Source organism: Chroicocephalus ridibundus, chromosome 9 (assembly GCF_963924245.1).
Source record: "Chroicocephalus ridibundus chromosome 9, bChrRid1.1, whole genome shotgun sequence".
In the NCBI taxonomy this organism is placed as follows: Eukaryota; Metazoa; Chordata; class Aves; order Charadriiformes; family Laridae; genus Chroicocephalus; species Chroicocephalus ridibundus.
The window spans coordinates 37,243,700-37,263,793 of NC_086292.1; the positions used below are offsets into that span (position 1 = coordinate 37,243,700).

Here is a 20,094-nt window from a genome sequence, read left to right on the forward strand (position 1 = left end):
GTTAGTGTCATAGCAAACCTGCAGATCATGTGCAGCAAATGTAAATAAATACACTTAGGGAGCTGTTATTTCCTCACATATCCATTGTGAGAGGTGCACTTCTATTCACCAGTGTGTAAGTGTATGAAGATAACAGATATCGCTGCCGATAGATAAGGGTGATCTGTTTTTCAGAAGGGCAAAGACATTCGCGTTTCCTACTCGATATAAAGAGTAGGTACCCAGTGGCCCTGCAGCTGAGACCATTAATACTTCATTCTAGTCATGTTCTGCAGTATTACTCAGTGACTTTGAGTGAATCTAGTTATATATTTTAGACTTGGCCAATTTCTGGCAAAGTGGTTTAATTCAGTATCATTTTGTACTTGTTCCTGTTATTAACTTAACAGTGGTTTTTATTATATTTCAGATTAAATACAAATAAAGATTTTCACATATTGGAGCTGTTGGATTTTTTTAAATTCCCTTGAGCCATACACTTTCCCCAAACCAAATCCTGAGGTAGTCGTTAGCTAATAAGCACTAGTGGTTCTAAACATATCCATGCAACAGTTCTTAATTTTCCCTCAAGATACGTAGAGCTCCTTTCTTCAAGTAGGACACACTGGAAATAAATGACACATCTCTGTTGTGCTTTGTGGGACATCTATGAAGCTGGTTCTATAGGATCAGTCTAATTTCATAGATCATGTCTGACCCACAGATGTGTAAAAGCTATATAGAAAAATTGGAGACTCGTTTTTTTTCATATCTCTCTGATTTGCACTTTCAATCACTTTATTCCTCACAGTTATACTTGAACAAATTAGGACATTATAGAATCAGAAAGATAAGGTCAATTTCCTGACGGATACATAATTATTTTATGCAGGGTGGTTGTGTGTCTGTGTGTGGTGTGACTTTTTTCTCACTGTCTTGCTGCTCACAATGATTTTGACAAAGAAAGTAATTGCAGACAACACTAAAGAGTCTATAAATTGTTCCAAAGCCAAACCTTGTTGTAAACGAGCTTGTAAGAAGTCAGGAGCTTTGTAGATTATTTCTGTCTTTAGATGTTTGGCTTAATGACTTGTTTCCAATGAACCATTACTTGTGCCTCTGGAGTTCCCATAGAGGAAATTAAGCATTAAATTTTAAGTGCTAATTTTTTTTCATTTTCCACCTGCAATCCTAATTACAATTTTCAAAGTTTGCTGCCAGTGAGAATGGAAATATAGTTTAAAATAGAAAAAGAGTTAAAATTAATACAACTAAGGGTCATAACTCAGCACTAAGAAGGAGTGGTTGGAACTGAAGCAGAGACTTATGTTAGGAGCAAAATGTGCTGCCTAAAAATAAAAAATTCTTTGAGAAGAATTTTTCTGCAAAGGTAAGATCTAAAACTCCTTCAGTCCAGCGCAGAGACCCCCTTGCAGCACGCTGACCTAAGGATTAATCTTAAAAGTAATCAGTGAGGAGGAATTGATAGAGTCAGGCTAGAAATCGGGTGCTTTGCTGTGCTCCACTGTGTATCTTTGACTTGGACCTTGGCATTTGCTTTCTGTCTGCTCTCAGGTTACCTCAGGACCAAGAGGGCAGCAGGGCTGGGCTGCATGAACCGATCGAGGAGCAGCAGCCTTCTCCGGGCTGTTTGGTTTCCTGGGAGGGGACAGGGACTTGGTCTTGTGTTATGTCCTGAACTTACCAAACAGGTGGGCTTCTAGAAGTGTTAAACCTGCTGCGTGTGTGTGGGATTGCTTCAGTGGAAGAATGTCAGGAGCAGGTGTAACTGAGTGGCAGAGCAGGGCTATGGTTTATGGCTGAGCCTGCTGCTGGAAAGTGCATTATGCTTTTGTTGATATATAAGTAGATTTACCAGAGTAATAACTTTAGGATCTGGCTTATTATCTTTCACACCTGAGATTTCCATTGTTATCACTCAACCAGTTATTCTTGCAGTAACACAGTTCTGTATAAATTATTTTAGCGGGTTTTTTTTGTTTGTTTCTTATCATTCTTTTGAGCCTTAAGTGCTATATCAATAAGATATTTTACTGTCTCCGTGCCAAAAAAAGTTGTATCTTAATAAGCTTCTTGAAGACCCGTGTACTATTGCAGGTCTGTAGTGGTTAATGGTCGAGTTTGTTAGTTTTCGTGAACTGTTTCAAAGAGAATCTGTTTCTTTGTTCCTTGAAATGGAGATAAACGTGTTCCTGCTTCACAGTGGTGTGCCGTCACAATGAAATTATATGCTGGATATTTTAAGCAAGACACTGAGATTTGTTGGGTTAGTTTGTTTTGGTTGGGTCTAGAGGATGGGCAAGATGAAGTGGAGATAAGGAGTTCTAAATTCTACTGTCTGCTGTTAGATTCTGTCCTGCAAGAATGCAGGTAGCAAGCACACCGTAATCTGTCATTCCACGTGCACTGAACAGAAGACTGGCAATTTTCCTGTGTATCTCACTTCAGGTTCACAGAGTGCTTTGTAGATGATGGGTGATCCTCACAGCAGCTCTGTGAAACAGGAAATCAGAGGTACCATCAGTCAGATGTCAAGTGGGGAAGCGATGCTGCAACTGTGAGTTCCATCTAAAGCAGCCTGGCTGAGGTTGTACTTGTTGAGTTTTCCTGTGTATAAAGTTAAGTGTCTTATTTTCTCTTCAAGGAAGTAGTGGTTTTCCATTAAACTTTGGTTTCTTTCTTGAGAGTCGGAGGCATTGGAAGAAGGACAAAAATTAAAACTTAATTGAAATAAAAGGAAACAAATGATCCAGGTTTTCTTCTGTGACTCTTCTGAGGATGAAATATGTTTGAGGCGGCTCAGCGGTGTAGGGAAAGGAAGGATCCTTTAAAATCCAAATCCAGTTTTGAAGTAATCTCTGTGTGTGTTTGTTTTGTGTTTTTTTTTTTTTTTTTTCTTTCAATAAATCAGCGTTATTCCAGCAAACTGTCTGCTCCAAGCAGTAGGATGCAATCTGCTTTTCCAGAGACATCCAGCAGTTCCCATCCAAGCGTGCACTGGTGGGGCTGCAAGCCCAGGCAGCGAGCTTTGCTGAAGACTGGGCTAAATGGTTCTGTAAATGGAGATTGCTCAAGTGAAAGAAATGGAGATTCTTCCTGTGTGCCCAGTGCACTGCGAGACCACTAGAGACACTGGTCTATCTTAATACTGGCTCCGGGCTCTCTTCTGATTCTTCGTTTCTTCCTGTGTTAGGGTACTGGAGAGGTAATTCAACAAGAGCAAATCTGTCTGAATATGTTATGCAATTAGATGGCCTGTTTATAAAAAGATTTTGCCTGTTCCCTTTCTTGTCGGCCAAAGTTCTGAGAGATTTGGGAAATCTGCAGTTAAAGTGAACTATGTTCACGTTTTAGGTGTTAATTTTAATATGCATGTCATGTTTGAAAATGTCAGCAGAAAAGACTGAATAATACTTGTTGCGTATAAATCTGAAGTACATAATTGCTCCAGCTGACATGTATGAATGCACTTTCATTATCGTGTCAAGAGGACACTTTGTGCTTGCAAATGAACAATGTTTGGGGTTGGCAATAAAACGGGAAGCACTTGCTTAAATAAAGTTTATTACAGCTTTTTAGAAAAATGTAATTATGAAGTGTTCATACTGAATGAGAACACTGTTTTTGAAGTGTTAACTTTAATATGAAAATGGAGTTATGGTTTAAAGGGGAAGACTGTGTGGTGTACAGGGCTTACTAAAGTGAGCACGATACAAATGTGAAATAAAGCTATTTGATTTGCCTGCCCACACAATATTCAGTGGGTATGTGAGCTGGTTCCACAAACTAGACAAGGACATACACTACTTTATCTTACTGCCAGGGAAACTAGGGAAGGGATGGTATGGCAAGTACTATTACACTTGGATGTTCACTAAAAGTTATTTGGAAACTTCTAATATTCACTGGTGCTAATGGACCTCTGGCCTGTTGTGTGGCTGTCTGCAGATATGACACATTACAGAGAACTACACAGGGATTTATATGTCTAACATAATCCAACAAATAAAATTATTTGAGCTCTAAACGTAGTTTTCCAACTTTCATGGGGAAAACGCATCCAAAACTCCTGTAAATTCCAAGGCATCAGAGGTGGTACTCAAATTTATGAGCTGCTGGCTACCAGCCTTCTGCCTGGTCTATTTGTTATGTGGAAGACATGAGTTAGGCTATGATTCTGACTCGTGTGTTGCTCTCGGTTTAAATCAAGGACTGCTGAATTATGGGTTGTAATCTCTGGAGAAGCACTGGATGAGTCTCCTGTGTAATCTGTTAATGTCACCTTTGCTGTAGAGTTAGGCAGTGTAGGGAAAAGTGGGATATGAAGCACCAGCTGGATGAAGCAAGTAGGAGAGATGCCGGAGGGTGTACTCTCAGCTGGTGGTGGACATAGCAGTCAGCAGCAGCTGGCGGGACCTGGAGATACACCCATAGGGGGGCTGGGGACAGTTTAGCCTGGGAAACTGGGAAATGTATTGATTTATCACTTCCACACGACACCCTCTGCCAGCAAGGCTGTGATGGAGCCTCTGGCATCAAATGAAAGCTGAAGCCCTGAGGGAGCACAGATGGCAGTATTATTTTTCACTGTGATGAATTCCCTCTTGTAGGTACTTTTTGCACACCTCCATGCTAGCAGGAGTGAATCTCATCCACACTGCCTTCAGGAGTTAAGAGGAACTTGTTTAATGTCTTTTGTGATTATTTAGTATTTCTATTGCTATGTAAAGATAAGCAACTACGCTTAAAAGAATGCTCTCTGAGTAAGTTTCCCAATTCCATATTTTCCTTTGTTCTTTAGAAGATTTTTCAGAAACTCCAGCCACGCTGCTGTGTTTAAAAGAATCGTGATTGTCCCAGCAGTGAGGGAGACTTTGCACAAAAGAACAATTCAAGTCATATGAAAGCTTCACTGTCCATTTAAAGAGAGAGTTTAGACGTGTTTCCTGTAGCTCCTGTATTTTTGTTTGCATTTAAAAAACTGTATAACTTTAGTGTGTCTCCTACTTGTCTACAGATGCATTTCTGCTGTTGGTTGTGTTTTGTTGTGTTGGGTTTTTTTGTTTGTTGTATTATTTTTAGGAAATAACAAAAATAAAATTAAGCCAGTTTAAAAGTCTTTCCTTCTCTTTTGGACAGGAACTTCTCAATAAAATCTTGTCTGCTCTGCAGCTTCCCTCTAACGTGCTTTCTCTGGTTTTGATAACCTCTTGGAGGTTTGGAGATGCTCATATAAGTCTTTTCCTGTAGAGTGGCACTTGTAATATGAGTGCTGCCATTCAGTGAAAATTCTCATAAGAAAAGATATCTTGTGATGTCCATAGAATCGCATATCTTCCAATAGCCTCAAACATGTAGGGTATTGAGGAGCTCTAAAAAGGTGAGATGCTGCGTATAGTTGAATGGCATCACCCTTTTATTTTCAAGCTGTTAAACTAACAACTATCTGTGTTTCTGTGTGTCTGCTGTTTCTTTCTGGCATGCCAAAATGTCACTCTCTAGTGAGAGCTGATGGTAGCAAATCAGGAAAAAGTGTTTAAAATAACTTAAAAATTATTATACTTTTTTTTTTCCTTTCATACTTAATTACCTGTGCAAGTAAAGAAAGACAATCCTCTCCGAGAGCTAATTTTATTTCCCTTGCTGAATCAAGCAGTAGACACAGAGGCAGAAAATACAATAATCCCCTTAATGAAAGTTGGGGTTTATTACTAAGCATAATATTTTCCAAGATTATGCATTAAATATCAAACTTAAACTGGTTGAAGCAAAGCTACGTAGCACTGGAGCTCTCTCTGCATCCTTGACTTGCATTGTATATGTGTAGTACCTTGTCCCTGAGATCACAAATAGTATTTGTACTATCAGTTCTAAACATAGTAGTGAGAATAAAGACAGAGCGCTCAGTATTATTGGTATTTTTAGATTACATAGCACTTCTGTAACCTCCTGGGTTTTGTGTGCATTGCAAACTATTGCATGTTAATTTAAATCAAAATAAAAGAGATAGTAGGATGGGCCCTTGTTGATGCAGCAATACCAGGTGTGCTATTGTAAGGCCAAGGAAATGTCAAAAAAAAATTCTGTTGACCTCATAATGTTCCTACATTCTGAAAGGAAAGCTGCCCCCCACCCCCAAAGTCTGATTTTAAACTGCTGGACCACTTCTGTTGGGTTTTTTGTTTTGTTTTGTTTGCTTTTTTTAATGGATGCTGCGGATAAATGTTTAGAAATAAAAAAAGATCTTTCATACGTATATGGGCATACCTTCACATACTAATGATTGACTGGGATTTGCTATGGTGCTGCTGTGAATGCTAGAGAAGGCACTCTCATCTCTCAAAAAAAGGGGAAAACTCTGCTGGCTTTACATAGTGGCTCAGTGGATGTGACGTCTTACTGCTCATGGTCTAATGTCATTGGAAGTCAAATGCTTCCAATGGAACAGGCAGTGACACGATGCAAACTAATCATTACAGTTCCAAGGGTATGACAGCGGACTTGTGTTAGCAGTCTGATGCTAAAGAGTGCTTGTATTTGCTTTTAAAATCAGATGATAGGCAACTGACTTTTATTTTTAATTCAAGTAAGAAGTTTAGCGTAGGCTGAATGTGTCCTAGATTATATTTTAAAGTTTTGTTTTGTTTTTTGTCAGGAGCATGTCAAACACATGTATTCATGGATTTAATGAGATGAGTAGTACCAATTTTATCGATTTCACTGAACTACAGATTTATTTATAATGTGTGGAGAATTCCGACAGTGGCAGAGAAAATGTTATTTTTTCAATAGCTACAAAATGCCTTTGTGTTATTACATTTTTGGGCACACCACAGCACTGGAAAGAATGTGGTGCATCACTTATTCATGTGAGCTGGTTAAAATATGCTGTTGAAAACATATGGTTGAAACATACTGTTAGGTTTCTTACCATAAAATAGCAGTATAGACTTGGAGATGAGAAGTTCAGGTTCACTTTACAGAGAAGTTGTTTGTTGAAACAAATACCACTATAGTTGTGATTTTTGTCTGCAACAGTAACACGAGTCCCCAGACTTTTAAGACCACGAGGGACCTTTATGTCTAGGCCAACGCTCTCCACAGCCCTATAAATAGACTTTACCCACAGGTACTTGTGGCTAGCTCAGTGGTTTGACTCGAGCATACCTATTAGACAGGGCTGAGTTATACCTTGAGGTAAAGGCTCTAAATGATAAAGAACTCATCTTGTTCTTGGGTGAGGTAAGCTAATGTCTTATCTTCCTGTGAGAATTTTGCCTTTTTTTTTTTTTTTTAACTTGGCTGATTTCATTTTCCTTGCATGTGATTTTATTATGCTGTTGCCTGTAACTTTAAAAAGTGTCACTGCAGACCCAAGAATTCAGTGTTTCTGATGTTTACATTTCTAATTCTCACTTTTTGAGATTCTGACAGCAAAATTACAATGTCACTTTAGCACCAGACAAATGGCAGACTCATCGGCAAGTGTCTGGACTGAAGCCTTCATAGAAAACCTACAGTACCTTTAGGTGGTGCCGTTATTTGTTTCTTAACAGTCTGAGGGGAAAAAAAAAAAACAAACCCAAATCTTTCTATAAAAAGATGATTGTACTGTGTGTATTTGTACCAAAAGGCATAAAAGAACCTGAACATATAGTCTCACGCAAGATATTGCTCTGCTGTTTACAGGAAAGATTCAAGACTACCCTGTTGGAAATAAAATAGTCATAAAGAATGGCTGCAACACTTTATTAGCTTAATGATTGTTTGTGTATTTAATTATTTCATTATTAGCTCCTGCTGTGCACTCTGCGTTTGTGAGAAGACTGAGAGATTCATGGGAACTTTCACTTCTCGGTAACGAAGAAAGATTTCACTTGCTCAAAATTTAGTTAGTTTTCTTCATATGGAAAAGAAAAGGTATCATACAATTCTCCATTGGCCGAAAAGGGAGAAGGGAATGACTATTTCGCTTTGGGACGGAAGAAACTGGAAGCACACAATCTCTATAGACACATAAATAATCTGTTTATTTCACCTGCAAGAACACATAGGAAAGCATAACTAAATTATAGGTAGTACGCTGTGTGGATTTAATTACAAATTGATTAGGGGTTTGCAAAAGAGTTGTTCAATTCTTTATTCTTTTAAAGTGTTATTTTAGGTTGTTTCAGTAAGTTCTGTCATGACAAAAGCAGATTTGAAAATGTCAGTCACAGCTCAGCATTTTGCAAAGTCAAATGTGTTTTCAGGTGTTCTAAATGTGAATTCAGCACATTTCTGTGGTTAATCTCATCACTGGGTAATGTTTTAGATAAACCTAAGGAAAGGATGGTAAAAAATGGTTAAAATTAAATTACAACACGTCATATCGAAACAAGAATGTCTTCAGAAGGGAGCCAGGTAATTGCTATAGTGTCTTCTTAATTCTGTCTTGCATCCAAATTCCAGAGAGAATGAGAAAGAAACCACCGTCATTTCATAGTCATAGTGTCAGCCCTGGTCATTTGATCCCCGAGTAGTTTGTGTCCAGTACCAATGCAGAGTTTGTGCAAAAGGGGATCTCTTTAAGATGGATTGCAAATGTGGAATAAATATTTTCCTGTGGGGTTTGTTTGGGGGTTTTTTTGTTGGTGATGGTTTTGGTGGGTGATTTTTTTTGTGTTATTCAGGATTAGTTTTCAGGATAGTTCATGATTACTTTTTATTTGGCTGAAAATTAAAGAAATGGAACGTGCCAGAGTTCTGTTCCATCAAGAATATGAAACCATGTAGTTATCAGTTCAACTTCTCACCACCAAACCCCCGCAGGAACCTACTGGTTTTAAAGGTGTCAAATCTTAACAGGATGATAAATTCTGAACTGACCAAGCAAACTGAAGAAATACTTTAATTTCATATATCGGGTCAGATCTTTCATAGTTTATCTGTAACCCCAGTTAACCTTGAATATCAATTCTGATATTGCACTACTGGAAGATGTCAGCAGGCATGAAAGATGGTGATAGCAGTAAGTGAGAACTGAGCTACGAATTTGGGCAGAGTGGAGGAGTAATGTGGGATGCACAATGGTTATTGAGATGATCAGAGGTAAAGAAGTTAGGTAAAAGGCATTACAGTGTGATTGAACCATAAAAAGAGAAGTGGAGAGAAATGTTTTCCAGATTTCAGTGCTGCGGGAAAAGGAAAGCCAAGAGGAAGCACGTCTATGTGACTGGGAGGACAGGTCTCAATAGGGAGCTTTCAGCATCAGGTTTGGTGTGTATAAGAAGGTTGCCAACCACTAGGCTGATGTGGTAAGCAGGTGATGTTTGAGACATACAAGACAGTAAGAGGACTGGTGCAACGTAGAATGATATATTATTAACGTAGAACACTCACTGTACTTTAAAACGACTCCCTGTGACTACTGTGCAGATCCCTTTGTCCTGTGCTACCTCTCTAAAGCTGATGTACCTTATTTTCAGAGTATACTTGCCTCATTTGACTGTTATCACCAAACTGATATAGTGTATGTCATAAAGTGACGCCAGTGACAGCCCTGCCAAAGTAGAGGGAATCTGCTTTTACTGTGCCTTAGTGTCATCTGCCTAGAGGTTTGCATGGTGAACTCATGGTGCTTCTGGCTCCCTGACCATAATTTTCAGTGGTAATAATTATCAGTGACAATACAATAATTCTTGATGCTAAAGCTTTTGTACAGGAAACTAAAATTACACACTGGAGTTTCGAAGTCAAAGGAAATAAAAATTTTCTCATTCCCCCCACCCCTGCCCCCACTTTCTCCATTATCTTGCTAGTTTCTGTCACTGTCTGTGCATGGTACTTGTTAGAGAGGCCACCTGGCACACTGAGGAGAATGTAAAGGAACTTGGGACATGTCTAAAAATGTGAGTGTCCTCTATTCATGAAGATGATTATGATGTCTAGTGCAACTTATTCCCACCGTGCCTTACCTTTTGGAAGATATGATGACAGTACAAATCTGAGTTAAGGATTATGAATTAGTAATTTATAGAGCGTTTGTGGGTACTGACTAATAGCAAGCAGAAATTTGCTTTTCTAGCAAGCTAATTAAGAGAAACATCAGAGGGCTGGGAAGACAAGGAAGAAAACATAAGGAGAAAACTGAGGTGAATCTGAACGCTCCTTTGTGAGCGCTACGTTTTGTTACAGTAAGATTTATGGGAAATCCTATGTTATCAAGGTGAAATGTTAGATTCCATGGTAATCGCAGACAAATTTTGAAGACTTTATTGTAAGGCCATGTTCTGTTTTAAAACATGCAACATCTTATACATGAAGATGCTCAGTCCCTTTCTGATTTGGAATTTTGGGACAAAATATTCTTTTATTAACAAACACTGATTGATCAAAGTAAAACAAGTTTGTGAAAATGTATCAGAGGTGTTGAACTTCTGTCTCAATGCAGACTGCTTTCTGTCAGAAATCTGCATGGTTTTCTTAAGATTTTATGTAGGACCAAATTGTCTGGGAATGTTCCTTGCTGATGGGGTGGAAATCATTAACAGCGGAAAAATAAAAATTCAAGCAACCTCAGTCTTTCTGAAATTAAAAGAATTACAGTTTATGGAAAATGTCAGAAAAGTCCATTTTATATTCAACTAGCATAGGATCAAATTCCACGTGTTGAATAATGTTGTGAATCAGGAAATCATAGGTCAGGCTTTTGATCTTTTGTTTATTTATATGCAGAGAAGATCCCCTCTGACTTCTAAACTCCATATAATTTTACTAACATTGTCTCAAGTGATAATTTCTGTGGCATTTGGGCTGCTCACCTGTTCTCTGCTGACCTAGTTAGAATGGTGATTTAAATTTGGTATATTGTGTTTGTTATTTCTGATTAGCTGGGATGTAATCACTCCTTGAACAAATCTCATCAAGAGACTCGAGACTGTGTTGTATTTAGCTTGAACAAACAGAGAATAAATTTCTCTGATTTCATTCATTCATTTTAATCATCCCGTACACCTGAATTCAGTGCTAGTTTGCCATATTGAAGTATTCTTTCATTTTTGAGTCAAAGGCTGCTCAGCTCACACGTGATGGAATAAAAAAAACAGTAGACATGCGTAGGAGTTCTATCCTTGTTCACCCCTGAAGTCCCTGGGGTTAGAAAAACACTTAAACTTAGCCATTTTTCCCCCCCCTATATGTGTAGAGATCCAAACTTGTTATTTCAGTTTCCCCTCAACACAGGAACGAGGCCTCTGACACTTTATATGTGATTCAGCCTGATGCTTCACAGTACATAGGGAGCTTTATTCAAGAATGTAAAGAAAATACTTTAATTTCTAATGTCCCATGCCCAGTCAACAATATTTCCTTGTTGTGTAGTCATTGCCAAGCACTTATTAGTAATAATACTGGTAGCTATAACTGAGTACAAAAAACAACTGAACAATGACAGGTAAATTTGGCTTACTTAGTACCTTATATTAATGATAGTGCACAATGGCACAAACCTGTTAATGTTTGACTTGCATTGTTAGCACTTTTCAGCACTGTGAAAATACTGTCCCATGTTGCATGCGTTTTGTTTTAAAAGCATTTGGAAGTTCTAACTGTACAATGATGTGTATCTGTACTAAGGCTTTTGCGTATGAGCCTGATTTGTTCTCACAAAATGAATGAACAATTATGTTCTCAAAAGAGGATTTAGAAAGAGATACAGTATTAGACAAGATTGGAAATAAAACATGGGTAGTGAAAGATATTGTATTACACAAGTTAACTCCCAGAGTGTATTCCTACATAATGATTTTGGCCATTACAGTGAAATAGTATATTAAGGGAATAAAAGATTGTCAATAAGGTATTTAAGCCTCCACTGCTGAACCTAGAATACTTATATTTTACCTTTTAATAGCAAATAAGATACTTCACCTTATCAAACTGCAATATGTTAGGAGAGAAACTCTGTTCCTTCAGTGTTGTATATCAGCCTCAGGGTGAAGGTGGGGTTAAATTCCTCTGCCTAATGCACATTTGTTCTCATCGTAAAGCTAATTTTGTAATTTCTCACAAGACTGGCAATCTTGGGAGAAATGAGCTAGTACAGAGGTTAAATTACCTCTCACCCTAAAGGAGGCAAAGGATATTCTTGGGTGAATGGCTCAGCATGATACACATTACAGATAACTAAAGTGTTGCATAATACAAGTCTTGGCTTTTGGCTATGGAAAGAGCTTTAGTCCTGCTCTTAGTAGCATAACTGTCTGGAAAATAATTAAAGATTTTTTTGGAATAATTCAGTTTTACTGCAAGTCTTTAAAATCAGACTGTCCCATTTTATGTTGTCTGTTGACTACCCATCTCAGAATTTTCAGTAATGGCTGGAGCCATTAATGCAGTGACTTTATAGCTGAAGAATGTACAGTGCTGACTCTTTTGATGAAAGGTGCATTATAATGGAATCTAAGTACTATTTTTTGATTTATACAACAATAGGTGATAAAATCCCCTTTTTCAACAGAGCAATCAATCTAAAATTTTTGAAGCCCTCACATGGATGCTAATAGATTTAAAGACAAGAAACTGTGTAATGCCTTCAGTGATTACTTAAAATAAAGTTATTGAAATTAATTAATCTAAGAAAAGGTAGATGAAACCCACAAATCTGTTTAAACATATTTTGCAAACTGTTTCTTGGTTATTGTTTCTTGAAAGCACTAATTCTTCTTTCCAAAACAGACTAAATTGTAATAAAGTATAGAGCCATAGAAAGGGTTCAATAATAATCCTTTAATAACTTATTTAATGCCTGTTACACAACTACTTTTATGTAGTAGTAGATTAATTTTCATTTTTTTTCACGCAGTCCATTTGAGAATTTCAAGAAATTGCTAGTTCAGCAGAAAGTAGGGGTATTAAAATATATGAGTGGTTATTAGGAGCCTTAAGAAAGGGAAGTATTTCAAGGAAAAGTGTGGATTGAAAGAAATTAGAGTGCCTATTAAAATTGAGATAACACAACTGTGGCTCAAAAAGTCGAGTGTTTCTTGACTGTGCAACATCCATTCATTAGCCAGTTGTGCAGAATTAAGGGGAGAGATCCAATTTACTTGGTGTTCTTTGATGTATCTGTGGAAAAACTGGATGAATTGATCAGGTTTTTTGGAGATGTTTTGGTTGGAAATGGAAGACATGGTGCTCAAATTGGCAGAGAATTTAATAGAGAAGAAAGATGAATGGGAAGTGAAATGATAACTTTGTAAAGTGGGCTGTGGACTAGTAAGAAGGCAGTTGGCAAGCACAGATATCGATAACTTTTGTATAAATGTATAGAAACAATAATTAAAAATAATGGTTTGAAGGATCAGGTAAATTAAGGAGCTGTAATATATTGATGTTGATTTTAATCTCTTGATTAGTTCTGAATCACTTTTGGAAAATCTTTAATTCTAGATACATATTTAAGTTGACAGTATACAGTTTTATGTTGATGTGTGACTTTGATACTTATTAAAAAGTTGTAGAAAAAGCAAATCCATTGTAGAATGTAGTATTGCGATGAAGTTTGGGGGCCGGTAAGGGCTCATTTAAAAATAAGAGTAATACGGAACCAAATTTCTGTTAAGAACCAGGTAATAATAATTGTATTCAACTGGCAGCAAATGCAATGAACCAGATAGAAGACACTTATTTGTGAGTGTGAACCTTACAGTTGCCCAGAAAAAAGAATAACTTATATTAGGCAAGAGAAGAGCTCTCAGTATGAATTTTCAGCAGTAGGAAAGAAATGACTTTAACAGAAAAAATGGCCATTCAGTGTACAAGGAAAGAATGTTGTAGGTGAAAGACAAACAGAGAGGAAGGGGAGAAAGAATGCTTTTCTGTCCCCTATCCCTTGGTGATCCTTCATTCCCACCGAGGACAGAAGGGGGGAAAAAGGAGCGGGGGCGGGCAGGGCCAGAGACATGAAGGTAAAGATCAACAACAAATGCATGGTTTCTTTCTTTTTATGTATCGAATGACTGTGACTGGCTTTTTTCCATGATTTATTTTCTGAGAATGTGCTTCATAATAATAAATACTGCAACAGTAAATGCTAGAGTAAGGTCCAGTGCAAGTTACAAAATATCCTTTACATTTCTGAAATAGCATCAGTAGCAGATAATTTTCCAATAGTGCTCTGAGATTGAAGTGTGCTGAGCTTGAAACTTTTCAGTTTTTATTCTTTTTAATGTTTTATTTTAATCAGTGCCCTTTCTTCCTGCATAGGGAAAAGCTGGCTTCCGTGACATCTGTTATATGACTGAAACTATGAATTTCATCCATTACTTCCAACATCTTGGCTTTGTGTAGATGGCGTGGTTTTGGCCAAATCAGCCAATGGCCGGTGACAGATGCTCCCCCCCAGCCTCTCGTGCACGGAGAGGAGGAGGAGAGATAAAGAGTTTTATGAGTTTAGAAGAAACTACTTTAATGAAATATTAATAATAAGACAAAAAGGAAAAATAATGAAAAAGATACAGTATATGCAAAACTGTATTAAGCTCCCAGGATGACATCACCGGGGGGCACGGGGGAAGTCCCAGGTTGGACTCAGCGATGGGTGGGAACTGGGTTCCAGAGTTGGAGTCAGGAACACATGGATCGGGATCAAAGGCAGATGAATAGATAACGTCCTCCTTGGACATCAGCCATTGAAGGAAGAGAGTTGACCCTTTGATCCCTCAGCTTTTATACTGAGCATGGGGCAGATGGGATGGAATACCCTGTTGGTCAATTTTGGGTCACCTGTCCTGTCCGATCCTCCCTACAGGTGGGACCCCTCTATGCCCCTCTGCTTCCAACCCTCCAACAGGGCAAATAACGAAATTAGCTGACCTTGGTTGCTATAGCAATAAGCATAAGCAAGAGCCTCTCTGCATACTGTTCCTTGGCACAAACTGTCTTATCACTCTGAACGAACCGTTTTAGACACAACACGCTGTTAATTTCAGAGAGTTAGAAGAGGCCGAGCTAAGAAATAAAATTACTGAACAGAAAGTTGGTTCTGTTTTACCTCAAACCAGGCAGTAGACATCTCAGATGCAGAATACATTTAACTGAGTTTCTTAAATCCTTTATCTACATGATCAGAGCTATTGGTAGAAATGGCTGAAGGAGAAATTTTTGATAATATGTGGACAAAGCTAAACGGTCATAGTAGGACAGTCTTAAAAGTTAATAGCAATGATCGTAAATCTGAGAAGGTCAAGAAATTATTACCATCAACAAAAATAGGTCCTATGGAGTTGTTGGCATCATTTTTCTTGTTCTGACTGTTGTTTCTACCATTATGTACTGTTAATCATAGAATCTTCATGGTTGGAAAGGACCTTTATAAGGAAGTAAAAGCTCCTTCAGTAGAGTCTCTACCTGTTGTGTGTCTCTTACCTGCCAGAAGTAGGTCATGTGAATAAGCTGCCCACGTTCTACGTTATCAAACTAATAGTCAGTTTTATACCCCTCAATAAGGATCTTTACTGTTTGCTGGCCTTGTCATGGCATCCAAACACTTTCTTTCTCCTCCAGCTTTTGATAGTTTGAGTGATGTTTCTGATTTCTTTTCTGACATCTGCGGAAGCAGCCCTAGCAGCACAGGGAAATGACAGGGAACTCCCCTGACAATGTTAACATCTTCACACACAAGAAGGACCATTAAAGTCAAAACTGCTCCATACCTGCTTTCGATCTGTCACCCCATTAATGTCCCGATATGCTGATTGTGTGGGAAATCCAAATAGCTGCCTCACCCTGAGAGAGCCGCTGACACCATTTCCAGAAGAACCGTATTTTCAGAACAGTTTCGCTTACTCTGTGCAAATCTCTCTCTTACTCTCTCTAATTTTTAAATGAGGTTCTTTGTGTCTGTCACCTCCCTGCTACATGTAGATTGTGTGTCAGGGGGCTGACACACAAAAGACCTCAATCTCTTAAGAAGCTGCCACCAGAACACCTAATAGACTGTCAGTTTGAATGTTTAAATGAGACACAGCAAGGGAGAGAATAATGCTTTTAACAAAAGGGTGGTGGGTAGACTAGAAAAAACTCAGCTCCACTGACAAGGTAGCTGGAAATGCAGTACTTGCAGTAGAAGGGAGGTACTGATGAAGGCATCAGTGCTCAGATTTGGGCTCCTAACAGGAAATAGAGAAAGCGTTTACGGCTGTAGAGAGAAGCAGTTAAGGAATCAGGTTAGTGTTAGAATTACATCAAGCAGATTGTCTCCTTCGTAGGATGCAGTGTTGTCTCCCCTTGCGATCATCATTGTTAGAGTGGTATTTTGAAGCTACATCTGTGTATATAGTACACGTTGCTGCATGACTGAGCCCTACAAATTAGTGTTTGTACATCTTGCAGGTGTTTATGCCGCTACAGGTAGGTGCATCTTCAAAACTACACATGGCATTATTTGGGTTAGGGATTCAGAACTTAATTCCTGTATGTCAGCAGCATCTCAGATTGCCTTGCTCACGAATGAAACAGGGAAGGTAAGAAATTGCAGGAAAACTTTTGTTTTACTTTGTGCAAGTGATCTATTTGAACATTGCCACTATCAAAGCACATTCACTTTGGTACACGTTTCTTTTTCAGTAAGGCCTATTTCTTTAAAGCTGTGGAATCATAATTTGGTCCTCATTTTTTTCACTTGCCACATGTGCCACTTCTTCCTGCCCAAAAATTAAAAGCAAATACATTTTGATTTTAGGTTTTCTTTTAATGAATGTAACTGTAATTAATTAACTCATACTCTGTGCAAATCCAGTTTCACAGAATGGTGTATTTCTCTTGAACTGTATGTTTGACAGTTGTTCACTGAAACTAAGAGATTGGTTACATAAATTGCATGTTATCATTTCAGCTCTGCTGGCTGACAGACAGCAGTCAACAGTTACAAGCGGTGGAACAGTGTTTCTACCATGAGTAGAAAAGCATTGTTTAATAACAAATGAAAAATCTGTGGGAGGAAAAGTTATCCCCCATGATCTATAGGCACAAACGTTTCTTCATATGTTTATAGAAATAAAGTGTGTGGAAAAGAGCATATACAGGTCAGAACTACTTGTCTCTGTCATAATGTTGAGAAAGTACTGCAATTAAATCATATATTGCTGCTTCTTTTTACTTGTCTTACCTATCTGATGTGGTGTTAACATTGGGAAGGTATTCAGCGAGCTGCAATCTCTCCCATGTGATCTCTGCATCATAATTTGGTATCCAGTTCATTTATAGTGTAGGACAGTTAAAAAAACATTTCCAAATTTCATTTTACAGAGATGAGTGCTCTATAGACAATTGCGTAGAAATTGCAATACTTAATTGTATAGAAAATGCAATATTTAATCTGCATTTAAAAAAGAACATGTTAATATAGAAGGTTTTTAGAGGGTGGCAGTTCCAGAGTTGCAGCCTTATGACAGTCTTCAGGTATTTGTGGCATATTTCAAAGCCTGGTGGGTTTGAAAAATCTGTGTGGGCTCCCTTTACAAAACTGTTTTGTGTCATATTACTGGAAATTATCTGTCTGAATATTACCTTCTTTCTTTGCTGTCTTTTTCACGTGTATTTGTGATAGGGAGAGAGCTCTAAAATAATTGATTCTTTAGTCTCAGAGTAAGGATTGGTGAACAGTTCACGTCTTGAAGAGTCAATTTGATGGTACCCAGTAGTTCCCAGTAGCCAGAGACTTGTGTGAATTAGCTTTATATTATTTTTATGATTTTTTTTTTTTTTTGGTGAGATTTCTCTTATGTCTTTGCTTTACACTATGCATGTAGTCATGAGTAAGTCTTTACTTTTAAAAAATACGGGTATGCACTTAATGTTGCAATCCAAGATGTTTTCTAGTATGTATGAAATAATAATAAGGGAAATATTAGAAGTTTTTTAGGTTTGCATGAGAAAGGGCATATAAAGCAAACATTAATGCTGCTGTAATAGAACATGATTTTTCATTTATTTATTTCAGTGTCTGATTTCTGTCTCATTATTGGGAAGTCATTAAGATAACAAGAATTTCAACACACTAAAAAAATCCTGTAGGATAACAACCGAAACTTACTTCTATGCACACTACCTTATTACAGCAGCTTTTTCTGATTCCATCTTGAACCTGTTCACTTGTGGACAGTATTACCACCTTTAACTCAGTTGAAATGTGCTAGGTATATATCCAATATATCAAAAATATAAATATATTCAAACCGATCACTTTTTATTTTAACTATCTACTTTCCCATTCTGTGTTCAGAACAAAAAAATCTAATAAATTTGAGCATTTATGTTTCAGTGTATTAGAGGGAAAATAATATGGAATTTACATATATATATATATATATATAAATAAATAAAATTTTTATATAGAACTCTACCAGAAAAATGCAAGTCGTCATCTGTACCTGTGCTGCTTCCGTAATGCGAAGCATCAGTGGTGACCAAGCTTACTTTGCAGTATCTTGACGTGCCACTATCTGACCTAAGACAGGAGCTAGATGCTGTGGCAGTAAAGTAACTGCACTTGGTCTGTTCTTGCACTGCTTGTTACCAGCATCAGAGGGGTTTGCATAGGCTCTAGAGAAAGTTTTAGTCTTCAAGGGTAGGTGTATTTCCTCAGCTAGAGCAGTCTTTGCTGTGTCCAAGCAGCTAGAGGACTGTAGGAAAGGTACTTTTGTTGTAGTGAGGGTTTTTTTTGTTGGGAGACAAGACAGACAAGTCTGAATACAATGATGGTTCCCTGTTTACTGCTGTTTCCTGTTTATACAATTGGGTTTTAGAGCTTAAAGACTGAAGTGGTACAATGGGAATGCAGACAGAAGCTGTTGGTTGGTGTGTTCTTTAATGACTTAAACCCCACTTACAAATGTAACCTAAAATCCTGGCGGAGTTTCCTTCCTCTAACTTGGTTGCAGACAGATTTTCTGTACAGACGCAATATATGTTACAACCTAAATATGTATTTATCAAAAGGAAAATCCAGCTCATGCTCTCTCCTGTGCTATATTCTTTTTTCTGACCATCTAGTTCTGTAAAAAAACTTCTGTGCTTGGAAAGCTGTTCGGGCTCTGAGCACAGAACATGATTCACGCACTTGAAAGGATCGTTTTCAGATGTGTTTACTACAAGAAGGCCATTTCAGAAAATGTTTGGCCTCAGGGGAAAAATTTCTAGAAAGTTAATTAGCATTCACATGCCACCTCATGGAGTTGCTCTAAATTGTCAAGCTTGTTTGAGTGTCTTTATACAGCTATAGATTGATGTGTGCTGGAGAGGAAGAGCCATCCATGTTCTCAATAAATGGCATGGCTGGTAGGTCTGCAGATCTTGGAGATTTAGGCTTTTGTCATGCATTCCTTTTGGAAACTCTAACCAAAGACCCTTCTGCTTTCTTCAAGAAAGAAGGAAAGAAGAGGTCTGCTTCTCACTGAGAAAATAAAATACCTTTCCAGTGCTTGGATTTATTCCATGATGATTTTCTGTGGAAATTGGACTTTTTTTAAAAAAATGAGTGGCCCAAAAAAGAAGCCATTTTAAGTCGGCCACTGTCTCTTTCTTCCTCCCTAGCCCTGAATGCTGGATCTGCTCATGCCTTTGGCTACCTGTTTTGCTGATAACTTGCCAATTAACAGGTGGCAAGTCCCATGTTGCTGAATGTTATTAAATAAACAGTTTTCCAGATGGCTATAATATTACATCTTTAAATAAAAGTACACAAGCTTAGTGTCAGCATCTTATTTATGGAGTGCTTTTGGCTCCTGAACTGCTTGTTGAAATTGTTGTAAGCCATTTGGTCACTGAGAAGTAATTGTGTATTACTGTAGACAACAAGCTGTTTGCATTAATTAGCAATCAAAGCATATTGCCAAATGGGGAATAACGTGTCTTTGACATCTCTGCAGATCCTGGTAACTGAAGCAGTGCAAAACCATGGATTCTCCTTTGCTGCATGTTTATAGTATGAACTTCCAGTCCATCTGCCAAATCACTAGGGCAACAGCTGGTAGAAATAAAATCTAAGGTTGGAGAAAAAGCATATAAAGGTACAAGGGAGTTTGAAAAAAGACATTGCCTTTTGCAGTAGAA

At 37.9% G+C, this 20,094-nt stretch overlaps 1 long non-coding RNA gene across 1 annotated transcript in view; it reads left to right on the plus strand.

Moving 5' to 3' along the window:
- The window catches only part of LOC134520894 (uncharacterized), a 135,050-nt gene extending 120,715 nt beyond the window's left edge, over nucleotides 1-14,335 (plus strand). Inside the window, exon 4 of the long non-coding RNA XR_010072579.1 lies at nucleotides 14,248-14,335. This is a non-coding gene — a long non-coding RNA (uncharacterized LOC134520894). The remainder of the gene's footprint in view (nucleotides 1-14,247) is intronic.
- The last annotated feature ends 5,759 nt before the right edge of the window (nucleotides 14,336-20,094 follow it).